Source organism: Nicotiana tomentosiformis, chromosome 11, assembly GCF_000390325.3.
Source record: "Nicotiana tomentosiformis chromosome 11, ASM39032v3, whole genome shotgun sequence".
NCBI lineage: Eukaryota > Viridiplantae > Streptophyta > Magnoliopsida > Solanales > Solanaceae > Nicotiana > Nicotiana tomentosiformis.
In genome coordinates, this window is record NC_090822.1 from 32,319,043 (window position 1) to 32,336,545 (window position 17,503).

Sequence of the window (17,503 nt, forward strand, 5' to 3'; positions counted from 1 at the left end):
TTTTGTTCATTCTCTAATTAAACCGCGTACATGATGTAGCACCAGTGTGTGAATGAAATCATCAATTCCTAAAGTGTTTTATGCGGTGTTATATGATATTAGAGTGGACCGAGATTCTGGATTTCAATCGCACTATCTCCTATTATTGGCGCATGAATTAGTACACTTAACTAGATAATGAAGAATATAAAATGAAGACTCTAAGGGACTCTTCTTAATTTGGACCCCACGAACAGACAAAAAAGAAAAAAAAAACTGAAGGAATCAATCATTATGCGGGCATGGATATCTCATGTTTTGGTCTGTTGGTCGAAAATTCCATGTGGGTGGTTAGATTACATATGCTTCAATAACTTGCATTTCATCCCATGTGCTTTGCACGTGATCAGTTGCTTTCTTTTGGCCAATAACTCTGCACTCCACCATCCAAAAAAGAGGTGGATACTCTTTTTTCATTTTCATCCACAGCTTTCTGCTTATCATTCTTTTCCCAATTTGATACGGCTCTAAAGAAAAAAAACGAATGGCAAATGAGCCATTTGGCCTTTGCTTTGGCTATAAATATAGTCTTTTTATTGGAACTAGAAATAACAATTATATCCAAGAAAGTTCAACATTTTTCATGATTACTACCTTTATATATACCTTTCCACATATTATTTCACAAAATCCCAAGAAGAAAGTTTTTTGAGCTTTTCTTTAATTATTGGGCTAAAACCATGAAGAGTTTATCTTATTTTGGAAACAAGCTACAACATCTTTGTAACTCCGTATATTCAAACCTGGTTTGCTTTGTTAGATCAACATGCTTCCTCATTTCTTGCTTTTACAAATTCATTCTTCTTAGAGTTCACAAATTTTTCGTACAACTTTTTTACTTCATCTTCATCTCCCTTATTGGTTTTTGGATTCTCAGAATCTTGAAATCAAGGAGTACTAGTGGTGATTTTGCACCTAGGAATTTAGACTTGTACTTCACTTCTGTTTCTGCTGTGACAGTCTCGAGCATGTCCACTGTAGAAATGGAAGTCTTTTCCAATTCACAACTTATTCTTATAACATTTTTGATGCTAATAGGTGGTGAGGTCTTCACTTCTATGGTTGGTCTTCATTTAATTAGGCCTAAGTTTAAGCCATGGAGAAAAGATAGCAAAATTGAGTCAGTAATTAGTAGTGCTACCACTTCTCCAAGAAACACAAATTTTAATGACGATATTGAGTTGGACATTGTGGTAATACCTGATTCCCCAAAATCCAACTTAGAAAAAGATGAATTTCATCAAGATGATTTTGGTTCATCGTCAGATACTCAAACTCTCAAGTACATTTCTATTAAATTCCTAGGGGTTGTAGTTTTAGTATATTTTTTAGTCATGCACATTCTTGGTATCTCATCAGTTCTAGTGTACCTAGCCTGTGTCTCAAGTACAAAAGATGTACTAAGAAACAAGGGGCTAAAAACCTCCACCTTCGCTATTTTCACAGTTGTTTCTACCTTTGCAAGCTGTGGTTTCGTTCCGACAAACGAAAATATGGCTGCATTTAGCAAGAATTCAGGACTTCTTTTGATTCTTATTCCCTCAATACTGTTTGGAAACACATTGTATCCAGCATGTTTGAGAGTTTCTGTTTGGTTCGTCGGAAAATTCTTCAAAAAAAGGGAAGCTAATTTTTTGTTGAAGAATTCAAGAGAGATAGGACATCTCCACTTGTTTCCTGGCCTAAGTTCAAGATTTTTAGTGGTTACGGTGTTTGGGTTCATATCATTGCAGTTATTTTTGTTTTGCACTTATGAATGGAATTCCGATACCCTGAATGGGCTAAATAGTTACCAGAAAATTGTGGGTTCATTTTTCCAAGTTGTGAACACAAGATACGTTGGTGAGTCCGTCGTGGATATCTCTGCCACTGATCCAGCCGTTTTGGTAGTGCTCATGGCAATGATGTAAGTATCTTTATAATTTTGCTTCTTAGTTGGTACTACATTTTATCATTTGGTTTTGATATTTGATTAATTACGTTCTTAAAATGACAATAAACTGTACGCTTAGTTCTGAAGAATGGAGGATTTCGACGGGTTTAGGGGTTAAATGATCAATTTTATAGGAGATCTTTTTTTAAAGACGTAGGAAATGATAATATAAAACACTTTTTATAGATGGCCTTCCCTCCTTATTTGCCGAAAGAGTTAAGAAGGTTCTAAGAGGTAGTTATGGTGAAATTCCATACATAGACTATACCTATGGTAAATTGATAGGAATTTGCACACAGGAAGGATTAAACTTGTGCAATGAATTAAGATTGTTCAGACAACTTAAAATGGATAAGCTTAGAGAAAAATCTCAGTTAGGAGATTTTTGTACTCAGTTCGGTCTACCCGAGACTTCTACTCATAAGAAGAAGAAACATAAGTATCATAGATACCCCAACCAAGACAGTCCTTATAGGAGAAAGAGATCTAGATATAGATCCAAAGAAGAACGAGAAGCTAAGAAAGCCCATCGTAAGGCTACTAGATTTACCAAAAATAGGTCTAAGAGAGACCTAGCTGACATTAAGTGTTATAAGTGTGGTAAATTTGGCCATATAGCTCCGAATTGTAAGCTTCAAAAGCTGAAAACCATAGGAATAGACGATGAGTTACGTGATAAGGTTTATGGTTTGTTATACACTTCTAGATCAGAATCGGATTATTATTCTAAGTCAGAATCCGAAGCTAAAATAGATTTACTTGATTTATCTGATAGTGATAAAAATGTCGAAAATACTTGTACAACTTGCAAAGGTGATACATGTGCTTGTAATGATGAATTTTATAAATTACAATCACAATTTGAAAATTTGAATATGAAAACTATTATATCTGATAATGTAATAGAACTTTTAAAAGAAGTTACTGATGAAAATCTTCGTGAAAAAATTATTAATTTGGCTGCTAGTTCAAGTTCTAGTTTTGTAAAACCTTTTGAAAAAGAATTTGAATATTCTCCACCTTATTCTTTACTTGAGGTTAATAACCGTCTGTTGAACAAAAATGCAACTCCAGCAAGAGATTCTTCTTTCGATGATTTAAAAATTGAAGTTGAAAACTTGAAACGAGAGATAAAATCTCTTAAACAAAATCAAATGATTTGTGATCATAGGATTACTCAGATTGAGAAAATCAATTCTCCAGTTGAGAAATCTAATGATAAAAATAAAGGTATTTGTGAAAATGATATTGAAGAAAAACCTATTAGTTTTAATCCTAAACATGATATGTTTTTAGGAATGATGCAAATTATTACTGCTCATAAATGGTATATCAAATGTACTATTCTCATTGATAATAGTTTTTCAATTACAAACATTGTCATGATTGATAGTGGAGCAGATGTTAGCTGCATTCAAGAAGGTTTAATACCTACAAAATATTTTTAAAAAACTACTCATATGGTTAGATCTGCATCCGGACATGCTTTAGATATAAAGTATAAGCTTCCTAATACGGGTATCTATCATAATAAAGTCTGTATTCCTCACTTTTTTTTCTTGGTAAAAAACCAGTTATACCCTCCTATTATACTTGGAACACCGTTTATTAACGCTATTTATCCTTTTACTAGCATAGACTCGAAAGGTTTTACTGCTACCTATAAGGATAAAGAGATAAGTTATACTTTTGTTACAGATTCAGTAACTAGAGATATTAATGCTTTAATTGATATGAAGCAAAAACATGTTGATTCTTTACAATTACAATTGTTTAGTATGAATATATTTGATACTTTAAATTCTACTAAAGTACAAGAAAAAATCAAATTGATTTCCGAGCAGATTGCTGTTGATATTTGTGCTGAGCATCCTAGTGCTTTTTGGAATTGAAAAAAGCATATTGTCACTCTTCCATATGAAGATAATTTCTCTGAGGATGATATTCCTACTAAATCTCGACCTTGTCAGATGAACGCAGAATTGGTAGAATTTTGCAAAAAAGAGATTGATAGCTTGATATCAAAGGGTTTGATAAAACCCTCAAAATCTCCTTTGTCTTGTACAGCTTTTTATGTTAATAACGCAGCTGAAAAGGAACATGGTGTTCCTAGATTGGTCATTAATTATAAGCCCTTGAATAAATATTTGAAGTGGGTTAGCTATCCTATTCCTAATAAAAGAGATTTATTGTCTAGATTATATGATGCCAATATATTTTCAAAATTCGATTTAAAATCTGGATATTGGCAGATTCAAATATTTAAAGAGCATAATTATAGAACTGCTTTTAATGTTCCATTTGGGCAATATGAATGGAATGTTATGCCTTTTGGTCTGAAGAATGCCCCTTCAGAATTTCAAAAAATTATGAATGATATTTTCAACCCCTATCTAGACTTCATCATTGTTTATATCGATGACATTTTAGTATTTTCCAAAACACTTGAAATGCATATTAAGCATTTAGACATTTTCAAAAGAATTGTTATACAAAATGGTTTGGTTATCTCAAAACAAAAAATGAGTTTATTCCAAACTAACATTCGATTCTTAGGACATTATATTTATCAAGGAAAAATTACTCCTATTCAAAGATCGATAGATTTTGCTTCAAAATTTCCCGATATTATTACTGATAAAACTCAGTTACAAAGATTTTTGGGAAGTTTAAATTATATTTCGCCTTTTTATAAAGATTTGTCGCGTGATTTAGCCCCCTTATATGATAGGCTAAAAAAGAATTATAAAAATCCTTGGACTGATAGTCATACTACTTTGGTCAAAAATATTAAGCAACGTGTTAAATCTTTACCTTGCTTAACCCTTGCTAATCCTGCATGGCAAAAGATTATAGAGACTGATGCGTCTAATATTGGTTACGGAGGGATTTTGAAACAGATTGATTTGTGAAAGAATGTCTATTATAATTAGAACTAATAGTAGGTAACAGCCTATTATTAGAAAATGACTGTCTACTATAAGTGGAACTATTATCGTCAAACTGAATGCAAATTCTATCATCCGGATTTTGAGTAATATGAGAATACTCAGTAATACTGACAGCATCAGTTATCTGACTGGGGGATATAACCGAATCCAAAGTCCATGTAGTTGGAAAATTAATTTTCTCCCACTTAATAAGTCTCCTCGTGGTGACCTTAGACTTTGCAAAATTCGTTTCTACTAAAATAGTCTGATCAGATGTATCATATAATTTACATATGGGGTTTAACGTAGATAGTAATTTAAAATAAATCCTATATGATAAACATATCAGTTCAGAACCAGGCGCATAATTATAACCATGCGTTTTCACATTTAATATTAATGCATCAAGTATATTAACATCAGATAAAGATAATTGTAGATTGGGTTGAGTATTAAAATATACTGGGCCGTAGGCAACAGTAGATTCAATAGAACCCATTAGAGACTGTCTGAAATTAAGATTTCTAGCATCTCTAAGAGCGGCTAAAAATATCTCTGGTAACCCTTTAAGGGTTAATGGTTTAAAAGCAATTTGTACCATACCAATATGTAAATAATTATACTGGTATTTATAAACATCTACATCATGCTTGTTTAACAAACGAATAGTCTGTTCAGACGAATTCAAAGCTAAAGATTGCTCAGTTGTTTCAACAAGTTGTTTAGAAGAAAGTTTATCAAACCATCCATAATCATAGATTGTTCTAATAGGGACTTTAGGAATAGTCCATTTGTTTAACAAATCAAGGTTTTGAGGTATATCTACCTCTTCCAACCTAGTATTTTTCATACTAGTTTCTCCTAAATCCATATTTCAGAAACATATCTATGTCGAATATTTTATATCTATCTTATATATACCGTGAAAGTACCTAGGCTCTGATACCATTTTAACAGGAACAATTGGCGGGCGGTAATCCGCCTTGCCTTCTCAATTAAATTAAAACAGAAATCACCGTTTGACCGAGAACTGGACTTGTTTCGCACCTCTCATCTGACATTTATATGTCTGGAAGGTTTTCACCAGTTAAAGATTTCTATTTTAACATACTTAATAATTCTTAATCTAGCTAATTCAGTATCCTTATATTTAAAGACTAGCGGTAATCCGCACAATCAGTAAGGATATAAGAATTGAAATATACTTAAATTTTATATATAGTTTAATGACTGTATGGAAGGTTAAAACCTTTACTCAAGTAAGGGGTATGTCGTAATATAATACATACTTTTATTGAGCCTATGTGTCTAGCATTTCTAACCGTGAAAGAAGATACCCTTTTAACTCCTTTATCGGGCTGAGGTTCACGGCTGGCTAGACGAAGCCACTAAGGCAAAGCCAATAAGAGCAGTGTTATATTAGACTGTACCAACCATCTTGACACCAAGTCAAAACTCTATATATAAAGTTCATTTATATTTAAATAGATGCCGTCTCTTTCATGGTTTATATAGGAGAGAAGTTAGATACTCAACATAGATATGATGTCTCTTAGCCGGACATCGTCACGGCCAGAGAGGAGAGGCTAGAAGAAAAACTAATTAAGAAGGAAATATGTACCTTGTGGCAAAGATGCAAGGCCCTGAAGATGAAGAACTAAAAACTTTATTTACTTTTGTTCTTCTATTACAAGCTACCGGCTACAAGCTCTTTACTTACAATTTTAGAGAGAGAGAGAGAGTTTTAGAGAGAGAGGGTCTCAACTTCGCTTTCCCTTCTTCTAAACGAATGAATCCTATAAATAGAAAAAGAAAGGAATCTATGAACAGTAAAAAGTGGGTCCCTGTTACAGTGTTTCTACTGTTAAAACAGTGTATCTACTGTTGATGAACAGTGTATCTACTGTTTGAGTGGGGTCCGGCAGCTTCACTGTGCTATGGGTCCGGCGGCTTCACTGTTTGAGTGGGGTCCAGCTGTTTTACTGTGCTGGTTTCTTTTCCGCTTCTTTCATTTTGCGGATGAATTCTTCTGCATTCTGCAAATCTTAATCAGAAAGTATTTTCTCTGATTCAAAGGGTTGAGAATCTTCAGCAACATCATCGTTGCTGGTTTCACTCTGCATAGAAGTGTCTGATTTCTCATATTGATTAATGGAATGAAGTAAATTTCTTTTGACCTCTTCCAAGTAATTGTTAATCATCTCTGCTTTATCTCCTTCTTGAAAGGAGATCCTTCTGTTAAAATGGTATCAGAGCCTAGGTACTTTCATGGTATATATAAGATAGATATGGAATATTCGACATAGATATGTTTCTGAAATATGGATTTAGGAGAAACTAGTATGAAAAATACTAGGTTGGAAGAGGTAGATATACCTCAAAACTTTGATTTGTTAAACAAATAGACTATTCCTAAAGTCCTTATTAGAACAATCTATGATTATGGATGGTTTGATAAACTCTCTTCTAAACAACTTGTTAAAACAACTGAGCAATCTTTAGCTTTGAATTCGTCTGAACAGACTATTCGTTTGTTAAACAAGCATGATGTAGATGTTTATAAACACCAGTATAATTATTTACATATTGGTATAGTACAAATTGCTTTTAAACCATTAACCCTTAAAGGGTTACCATAGACGTTTTTAGCCGCTCTTAGAGATGCTAGAAATCTAAATTTCAGACAGTCTCTAATGGGTTCTATTGAATCTACTGTTGCCTACGGCCCAGTATATTTTAATACTCAACCCAATCTACAATTATCTTTATCTGATGTTAATATACTTGATGCATTAACATTAAATGTAAAAATGCATGGTTATAATTATGTGCCTGGTTCTGAACTGATATGTTTATCATATAGGATTTATTTTAAATTACTATCTACGTTAAACCCCATATGTAAATTATATGATACATCTGATCAGACTATTTTAGTAGAAACGAATTTTGCAAAGTCTAAGGTCACCTCGAGGAGACCTATTAAGTGGGAGGAAATTAATTTTCCAACTACATGGACTTTGGATTCGGTTATATCCCCCAGTCAGATAACTGATGTTGTCAGTAATACTGAGTATTCTCATATTACTCAAAATCCGGATGGTAGGATTTGCATTCAGTTTGACGATAATAGTTCCACTTATAGTAGACAGTCATTTTCTAATAATAGAATGTTACCTACTATTAGTTCTAATTATAATAGACATTCTTTCACAAATCATAGACTGTTACCCGATATTCAACATATTTCTCATGTTGAACCAGTCTATGGACCAGCTAGAAGTCGTGCTGCATCTTTGCACACAATTTCTACAAAAGTAGGTGATAAACCAGTTGAAAGGGTTAAACCTGTTGAAAAGGTTAAGATTAACCCCCAGACAAATATTGTCCAGGATAGTGATAATATTTCTAATAAGGATATTCCTTTTGCGTCCGATATGGATTTTGACCCAAATGGTGTTTAAATGATTCCACACCACTAGAGGTTATATTCAAAAAGAATTTTCAGTGATAAATGAAACCAGTTTAAAACTTGGTTTTTTGATACTTATAGTAAAGAGGATTTGAACAATATTTCTCAAGAATTTTATGAAACTTGTGCTTTACATAATCAAATTATGTATTTTGTTCCTTGGTTTATAACCACATATTTACCACTTTTTATAAAAGTTTTAGAAAGATCTTATAAAGACGGGAGTGACAATATTACTAAAGCCATTTACCCTCCTCAAGCACCTTTTGTTTTACCTAATAAGATAGATATTACTTTTACTGCATTTCAAAAATTTATTGATGAAAATGTTGCTGCAATTAGCATCGCAGAAATTAATAAATTAATTTCTCAAAATAATTATTTGAGCTTATATGTTAAAGTTTTGGGAGAAAAGATTAGTTTTCTTGATAAAAAACTTGATGATTTAACAATTTTGATAAAAGATATGAGTACTAGCAAGAGAATAACTGATACTGCCTCTACTTCAAGAAGCAAATCAGAACCTCAACTTGTTGTTACTCATATTCAAAGACCCCCTGAGATTCAGGATTTTAAATTTAAATCTTTTGATGATTTAGAAGAACTTCTTGATAAAAAGTTATCCGGTTTAAATATTAAACCTATTGATTTATAGAAATATTTTGCTGATAAAATGGAGGCTACTTTTGATTATAAAAATGATGTTTTATTAGAGTTTAATAAACTCAGAAGTTATCCCAAAAAGAATAGTAAGTTTACAGATAGCAGATATGCTGATAAACCGAGAATGCAAACTTATTATTATAATCGTCCTACTCCTCAAGATGTTTTAATAGAGGAACGTGATTGGAATCAGACAAATACGTCTTATAGTGGTTCCGAAATTTACGAATGGAATCTTGATGGTTTGACTGATAGGCAGTTAACTATTCTAGTACATAGAACGCTTATTTATGCAACTATCTGTAAAAGTGTGAAAAATATAGATAGGAATATTTGCAGAATGATTGTTGCAGGTTTTACTGGCCAACTTTGTGGCTGGTGGAACAATTATTTGACTGCCGAAGAAAGGGCAATGATTATTAACGCTAAAGCCATTGACGAAGGAGTTGATAACTTAGGCATGGCCCTAGTGGCAAATAGAGAAGATGCCGTTTATACCCTTATTCTTACTATTTTAGAACACTTTAATGGTAGATTTACCAATCAGAATGAGACTGTCTGTACTCTTCTTAATGGCCTTAGATGTAAGACCTTAGGTGAGTTTAGATGGTATAAAGACACTTTTATGAGTAGAGTGATGGAACTACCAGAGAATAAGATTGAATATTGGAAAGCTAAGTTTATAGATGGCCTTCCCTCCTTATTTGCCGAAAGAGTTAAGAAGGTTCTATGAGGTAGTTATGGTGAAATTTCATATAGAGACTATAGCTATGGTAAATTGATAGGAATTTGCACACAGGAAGGATTAAACTTGTGCAATGAATTAAGATTGTCCAGACAACTTAAAATGGATAAGCTTAGGGAAAAATCTCAGTTAGGAGATTTTTGTACTCAGTTCGGTCTACCCGAGACTTCTACTCATAAGAAGAAGAAACATAAGTATCATAGATACCCCAACCAAGACAGTCCTTATAGGAGAAAGAGATCTAGATATAGATCCAAAGAAGAACGAGAAGCTAAGAAAGCCCATCATAAGGCTACTAGATTTACCAAAAATAGGTCTAAGAGAGACCTAGCTGACATTAAGTGTTATAGTGTGGTAAATTTGGCCATATAGCTCCGAATTGTAAGCTTCAAAAGCTGAAAACCTTAGGAATAGATGATGAGTTACGTGATAAGGTTTATGGTTTGTTATACACTTCTGGATCAGAATCGGATTATTATTCTGAGTCAGAATCCGAAGCTAAAATAGATTTACTTGATTTATCTGAAAGTGATAAAAATATTGATAATACTTGTGCAACTTGCAAAGGTGATACATGTGCTTGTGATGATGAATTTTATAAATTACAATCACAATTTAAAAATTTGAATATGAAAACTATTACATCTGATAATGTAATAGAACATTTAAAAGAAGTTACTGATGAAAAACTTCATGAAAACATTATTAATTTGGCTGCTAGTTCAAGTTCTAGTTTTGTAAAACCTTTTGAAAAAGAATTTCAATATTCTCCACCTTATTCTTTACTTGAGGTTAATAACCGTCTATTGAACAAAAATGCAACTCCAACAAGAGATTCTTCTTTCGATGATTTAAAAATTGAAGTTGAAAACTTGAAACGAGAGATAAAATCTCTTAAACAAAATCAAATGATTTGTGATCATAGGATTACTCAGATTGAGAAAATCAATTCTCCAGTTGAGATATCTAATGATAAAAATAAAGGTATTTGTGAAAATGATATTGAAGAAAAACCTATTAGTTTTAATCCTAAACATGATATGTTTTTAGGAATGATGCAAATTATTACTGCTCATAAATGGTATATCAAATGTTCTATTCTCATTGATAATAGTTTTTCAATTACAAACATTGCCATGATTGATAGTGGAGCAGATGTTAGCTGCATTCAAGAAGGTTTAATACCTACAAAATATTTTCAAAAACTACTCATATGGTTAGATCTGCATCCGGACATGCTTTAGATATAAAGTATAAGCTTTTTAATACGGGTATCTATCAGAATAAAGTCTGTATTCCTCACTTCTTTTTCTTGGTAAAAAACCAGTTATACCCTCCTATATACTTGGAACACCGTTTATTAACGCTTTTTATCCTTTTACTAGCATAGACTCGAAAGGTTTTACTACTACCTATAAGGATAAAGAGATAAGTTATACTTTTGTTACGGATCCAGTAACTAGAGATATTAATGCTTTAATTGATATGAAGCAAAAACATATTGATTCTTTACAATTAGAATTGTTTAGTATGAATATATTTGATACTTTAAATTCTACTAAAGTACAGGAAAAAATCAAATTGATTTTCGAGCAGATTGTTGTTGATATTTGTGCTGAGCATCCTAGTGCTTTTTGGAATCGAAAAAAGCATATTGTCACTCTTCCATATGAAGATAATTTCTTTGAGGATAATATTCCTACTAAATCTCGACCTTGTTAGATGAACGCAGAATTGGTAGAATTTTGCAAAAAAGAGATTGATAGCTTGATATCAAAGGGTTTGATAAAACCCTCAAAATCTCATTGGTCTTGTACACCTTTTTAAGTTAATAACGCAGCTGAAAAGGAATGTGGTGTTCCTAGATTGGTCATTAATTATAAGCCCTTGAATAAATATTTGAAGTGGGTTAGGTATCCTATTCCTAATAAAAGAGATTTATTGTCTAGATTATATGATGCCAATATATTTTCAAAATTCGATTTAAAATCTAGATATTGGCAGATTCAAATATTTAAAGAGCATACTTATAGAACTGCTTTTAATGTTATATTTGGGCAATATGAATGGAATGTTATGCCTTTTGGTCTGAAGAATGCCCCTTCAGAATTTCAAAAAATTATGAATGATATTTTCAACCCCTATCTAGACTTCATCATTGTTTATATCGATGACATTTTGGTATTTTTCAAAACACTTGAAATGCATATTAAGCATTTAGACATTTTCAAAAGAATTGTTATACAAAATGGTTTGGTTATCTCAAAACAAAAAATGAGTTTATTCCAAACTAACATTCGATTCTTAGGACATTATATTTGTCAAGGAAAAATTACTCATATTCAAAGATCGATAGATTTTGCTTCAAAATTTCCCGATATTATTACTGATAGAACTTAGTTACAAAGATTTTTGGGAAGTTTAAATTATATTTCGCCTTTTTATAAAGATTTATCGCGTGATTTAGCCCCCTTATATGATAGGCTAAAAAAGAATTATAAAAATCCTTGGACTGATAGTGATACTACTTTGGTCAAAAATATTAAGCAACGTGTTAAATCTTTACTTTGCTTAACCCTTGCTAATCCTGCATGGCAAAAGATTATAGAGACTGATGCGTCTAATATTGGTGACGGAGGGATTTTGAAACAGATAAATTTCAATAATAAACATGAATATCTGATTAGATTCTACTCTGGTAAATGGTCTGAAGCCCAGAAAAAATACGCTACCGTGGCACATGAAATGTTAACCATAGTAAAATGTGTTTTAAAATTTTAGGACGACTTATACAATCAAAAGTTTTTGATAAAAACTGACGCACTATCTGTTAAATATATGTTTAACAAAGACTTTAAACATGATGCCTCGAAAATGATATTTGCAAGATGGCAGGCTCAATTAGCCCCTTTTGATTTTGAAATACAGTATAAAAAGGGAATTGATAATTCTCTGCCAGATTTTTTATCCCGTGAATATTTACATGATGAAACCCCCCTGGGGTAGGGGAAGAGGTAGAGGTTGGGGAAGATCATCCCCACAGTCCAGAGGAAGATCATCACCTTCAGGATCATCATACGGATCCTCATCAAACTCCCCAGTTATACAAATGGGAAGAAAGAGTTTAACCAATGAGAGGATATCTCTTAGAGAAGAATCATCCATCGGACCATCTGTCCATCTGGAAGATATTCCAGAAGACAGTCTGTTATACGCACATTTGCAGGCCTATTTGACTGCTCAAAAATAGAAAGATATTTCTGCCAAGCAAAGTGATACTTTTGCTTCCATCACAAAAGATGACAATGATGATATCAAGTCATATGAGAAAGTGTCAAAAAAGGAAATGATATTTCTTGTAGAAAACTCTGACATTCAGAGAAAAGAAGAACCGTGGAAGATATTCCAAAGGTATTTAATAAATAGGTTATATTATCCGGGTGAGTCATACAAAACCCGTTCCTATTATGAAACAATACTAACCAGTACTGGCAGTGCAGATTTTCAGCACTTTTCTGGGTATAGCACAGACGAGAACGTTTATAACTTCTCGAAGATTATAATTAAACAGATTATATCTGTTGAAGACTGAGGTATATCCACAATGAAAGAAAGGCAGATAAGCCTTAACAAATCTAGAATGAATTTTACCTATTGGGATTATATCCAGGCATTTGATAAGGTATTATACTACAATAATGATTGACACAAACATACTTGGTTTATTAAAGTATGTGCAAAGATATTTGCAGAAGCTGTTCCTAATTGGTATTTGAATCGGTGGTCATACCACGGCCCAACAGTAAAAAATTTACCAGATCCATTTCTCAGGTTATTCAAAGAATGGATAAACATTTCCCCTTTTATAAACAACTTATATCACATGGATCATATCTGTTACCCAGATAAAATTAACCAGATCTATTTCTTTCTGGAATTCTCTATTCCCTGGATTCACAAATGGAATCCAGAAGTCGGATTCACCGAAGAACAAGTCCCATGCTTATACAGGACTTTTTGCAACAACTTTTGGGATAAGTTAATAAAAAAGGATCCCAAAACAAAGACATTATATGGTCAAGAACTCTTGGATTCAATCGAAATAAAAATCCAAGAATATTCCAGCAAACCTCAGAAAGAGGTAATTGATGACAATTCAGTCGGGCATATTGCCAGAAGGATCTCCTTTCAAAAAGGAGATAAAGCAGAGATGATTAACAATTACTTGGAAGAGGTCAAAAGAAATTTACTTCATTCCATTAATCAATATGAGAAATCAGACACTTCTATGCAAAGTGAAACCAGCAACGATGATATCGTTGAAGATTCTCAACCCTTTGAATCAGAGAAAATACTTTCTGATGAAGATTTGCAGAATGTAGAAGAATTCATCCGCAAAATGAAAGAAGCGGAAAAGAAACCAGCACAGTGAAATAGCTGGACCCCACTCAAACAGTGAAGCCGTCGGACCCATAGCACAGTGAAGCCGCCGGACCCCACTCAAACAGTAGATACATTATTCATCAACAGTAGATACACTGTTTTAACAGTAGATACACTGTTTTAACAGTAGAAACAATGTAACAGGGACCCACGGGACCCACTTTTTACTGTTAATATATTCCTTTCTTTTTTTATTTATAGGATTCATTCGTTTAGAAGAAGAGAAAGCGAAGTCGAGACCCTCTCTCTCTAAAACTCTCTCTCTCTCTCTAAAGTTGTAAGTAAAGAGCTTGTAGCCAGTAGCTTGTAATAGAAGAACAAAAGTAAATAAAGTTTTCAGTTCTTCATCTTCAGGGCCTTGCATCTTGGCCACAAGGTACATATTTCCTTCTTAATTAGTTTTTCTTCTAGCCTCTCCTCTCTGGCCGTGACGATATCCGGCTAAGAGACATCATATCTATGTTGAGTATCTAACTTCTCTCCTATATAAACCATGAAAGAGACGGCATCTATTTAAATATAAATGAACTTTATATATAGAGTTTTGACTTGGTGTCTAGCAGTTCTAACCGTGAAAGAAGATGCCCTTTTAACTCCTTTATCGGGCTGAGGTTCACGGCTGGCTAGACGAAGCCACTAAGGCAAAGCCAATAAGAGCAGTGTTATATTAGACTGTACCAACCATCTTGACACCAAGTCAAAACTCTATATATAAAGTTCATTTATATTTAAATAGATGCCGTCTCTTTCATGGTTTATATAGGAGAGAAGTTAGATACTCAACATAGATATGATATCTCTTAGCCGGACATCGTCACGGCCAGAGAGGAGAGGCTAGAAGAAAAACTAATTAAGAAGGAAATATGTACCTTGTGGCAAAGATGCAAGGCCCTGAAGATGAAGAACTAAAAACTTTATTTACTTTTGTTCTTCTATTACAAGCTACCGGCTACAAGCTCTTTACTTACAATTTTAGAGAGAGAGAGAGTTTTAGAGAGAGAGGGTCTCGACTTCGCTTTCCCTTCTTCTAAACGAATGAATCTTATAAATAGAAAAAGAAAGGAATCTATGAACAGTAAAAAGTGGGTCCCTATTACAGTGTTTCTACTGTTAAAACAGTGTATCTACTGTTGATGAACAGTGTATCTACTGTTTGAGTGGGGTCCGGCGGCTTCACTGTGCTATGGGTCCGACGGCTTCAATGTTTGAGTGGGGTCCAGCTGTTTCACTATGCTGGTTTCTTTTTCGCTTCTTTCATTTTGCGGATGAATTCTTCTGCATTCTGCAAATCTTCAGCAAAAAGTATTTTCTCTGATTCAAAGGGTTGAGAATCTTCGGCGATATCATCATTGTTGGTTTCACTCTGCATAGAAGTGTCTGATTTCTCATATTGATTAATGGAATGAAGTAAATTTCTTTTGACCTCTTCCAAGTAATTGTTAATCATCTCTGCTTTATCTCCTTCTTGAAAGGAGATCCTTCTAGCAATATGCCTGACTGAACTGTCATCAATTACCTCTTTCTCAGGTTTGCTGGAATATTCTTGGATTTTTATTTTGATTGAATCCAAGAGTTCTTGACCATATAATGTTTTTGTTTTGGGATCCTTTTTTATTAACTTATCCCAAAAGTTGTTGTAAAAAGTCATGTATAAGCATGGGACTTGTTCTTCGGTGAATCCGACTTCTGGATTCCATTTGTGAATCCAGGGTATAGAGAATTCCAGAAAGAAATAGATCTGGTTAATTTTATCTGGGTAACAGATATGATCCGTGTGATATAATTTATTTATAAAAGGGGAAATTTTTATCCATTCTTTGTATAACCTGAGAAATGGATCTGGTAAAAAATTTACTGTCGGGTCGTGGTATGACCACCAGTTCAAAAACCAATTAGGAACAACTTCTGTAAATATCTTTGCACATACTTTAATAAACCAAGTATGTTTGTGTCAATCATTATTGTAGTATAACACCTTATCAAATGCCTGGATATAATCCCAATAGGTAAAATTCATTCTAGATTTGTTAAGGCTTATCTGCCTTTCTTTCATTGTGGATATACCCCAGTCTTTAACAGATATAATCTGTTTAATTATAATCTTCGAGAAGTTATAAACGTTCTCGTCTGTGCTATACCCAAAAAAGTGCTGAAAATTTGCACTGCCAGTACTGGTTAGTATTGTTTCATAATAGGAACGGGTTTTGTATGACTCACCCGGATAATATAACCCATTTATTAAATATCTTTGGAATATCTTCCACGGTTCTTCTTTTCTTTGAATGTCAGAGTTTTCTAAAAGAAATATCATTTCCTCTTTTGACACTTTCTCATATGACTTGATATTATCATTGTCATCTTTTATGATGGAAGCAAAAGTATCACTTTGCTTGGCAGAAATATCTTTATGTTTTTGAGCAGTCAAATAGGCCTGCAAATGTGCGTATAACGGACTATCTTCTGGAATATCTTCCAGATGGACGGATGGTCCGATGGATGATTCTTCTCTGAGAGATATCCTCTCATTGGTTAAACTCTTTCTTCCTATTTGTATAACTGGGGAGTTTGATGAGGATCCGTATGACGATCCTGAAGGTGATGATCTTCCTCTGGACTGTGGGGATGATCTTCCCCAACCTCTACCTCTTCCCCTACCCCAGGGGGTTCCATCATGTAAATATTCACGGGATAAGAAATCTGGCAGAGAATTATCAATTCCCTTTTTATATTGTATTTCAAAATCAAAAGGGGCTAATTGAGCCTGCCATCTTGCAAATATCATTTTCGAGGCATCATGTTTAAAGTCTTTGTTAAACATATATTTAACAGATTGTGCGTCAGTTTTTATCAAAAACTTTTGATTGTATAAGTTGTCCTAAAATTTTAAAACACATTTTACTATGGTTAACATTTCATGTGCCACGGTAGCGTATTTTCTCTGGGCTTCAGACCATTTACCAGAGTAGAATCTAATCAGATATTCATGTTTATTATTGGGATTTATCTGTTTCAAAATCCCTCCGTAACCAATATTAGACGCATCAGTCTCTATAATCTTTTGCCATGCAGGATTAGCAAGGGTTAAGCAAGGTAAAGATTTAACACGTTGCTTAATATTTTTGACCAAAGTAGTATGACTATCAGTCCAAGGATTTTTATAATTTTTTTTTAGCCTATCATATAAGGGGGCTAAATCACGCGATAAATCTTTATAAAAAGGCGAAATATAATTTAAACTTCCCAAAAATCTTTGTAACTGAGTTCTATCAGTAATAATA

General features: G+C 33.3%; 1 pseudogene; it reads left to right on the forward strand.

Moving 5' to 3' along the window:
* The first annotated feature begins 578 nt into the window (after nt 1–578).
* The window catches only part of LOC104120673 (sodium transporter HKT1-like), a 38,045-nt pseudogene continuing 21,120 nt past the window's right edge, over nt 579–17,503 (forward strand).